This window comes from Magnolia sinica, chromosome 4 (genome assembly GCF_029962835.1).
Source record: "Magnolia sinica isolate HGM2019 chromosome 4, MsV1, whole genome shotgun sequence".
NCBI lineage: Eukaryota > Viridiplantae > Streptophyta > Magnoliopsida > Magnoliales > Magnoliaceae > Magnolia > Magnolia sinica.
Window position 1 is genome coordinate 106501227 of NC_080576.1, and position 969 is coordinate 106502195.

Below are 969 nucleotides of genomic sequence, written 5' to 3' on the forward strand. Positions count from 1 at the left end.
TTTGAATTTAATTGAGGGCTGCGAGTGTTTCATGCCCAAGTGGGCCCGTGACAACACTCGACGTCTCTTGACTGAAGAAGGATTGGTTGAGGGGTTGACTATCCATCGCAGGACTAGACACCACTCGAAATCCCCTGAGTTAAGTGAAGTTATGGCTGAAGACCAACCTCCTCTACTTCCACCCAGGGTGGAGGATACCCAAGATGAAAATGAGGTGCAACAGGCACCCCCGCCTCGTACTTTACGAGATTATCTACAACCGGCGGGAGTGAGTATGCCCTCATGCATGATTTTTCCTGAAAACACAGGACAAATGGACATCAAGCCAGGAGTTATCCAACTCCTTCCCAAATTCCATGGACTTGAATCAGAAAGTCCATATTTACATTTGAAAGAGTTCGATGAGATTATAGCTACATTATGTTTTCCTAATGTATCTGAGGATACAATTAGGCTGAAACTCTTTCCTTTTTCCTTAAAAGAGAAAGCTAAGACGTGGTTACATTCACTGCGTCCTAGATCCATTGGCACATGGAACGATATGCAGAGGGAATTCATAAAAAAATTCTTCCCACATCATAAAACGATTACCCTCAGAAAAGCGATCATGAACTTTGCCCAAAAGGAAGATGAAACATTCTTCCAATGTTGGGAAAGGTTCAAAGATTTGGTCAGTTCATGCCCACAACACGGATTTGAAACGTGGCGCATTACAAATTTTTTCTATGATGGATTGACATCTTCCATGCGCCAAATGGTCGAGACAATGTGTAATGGAGAGTTCATCAACAAAGATGTTGACGAGGTATGGGATTACCTCGATAGTCTCGCTGAAAAAACACAATCATGGGACTATTACCCAATGGCGAACACCACGTCTAGGCCGACTCAATTAAAGGAGAAAGGTGGATTATATCTCTTGAAAGAAGAGGATGATCTCAAGTGTAAAGTGACTACGCTCATAAGGAA

At 42.8% G+C, this 969-nt stretch overlaps 1 non-coding gene across 1 annotated transcript; it reads right to left on the reverse strand.

Annotated features, from left to right (window-relative positions):
- Positions 1–589: 589 nt before the first annotated feature.
- On the reverse strand, positions 590–696 carry LOC131244668 (small nucleolar RNA R71). Its single transcript, XR_009170448.1, has one exon. It is a non-coding gene; the product is annotated as a small nucleolar RNA R71 (small nucleolar RNA).
- Positions 697–969: the final 273 nt, after the last annotated feature.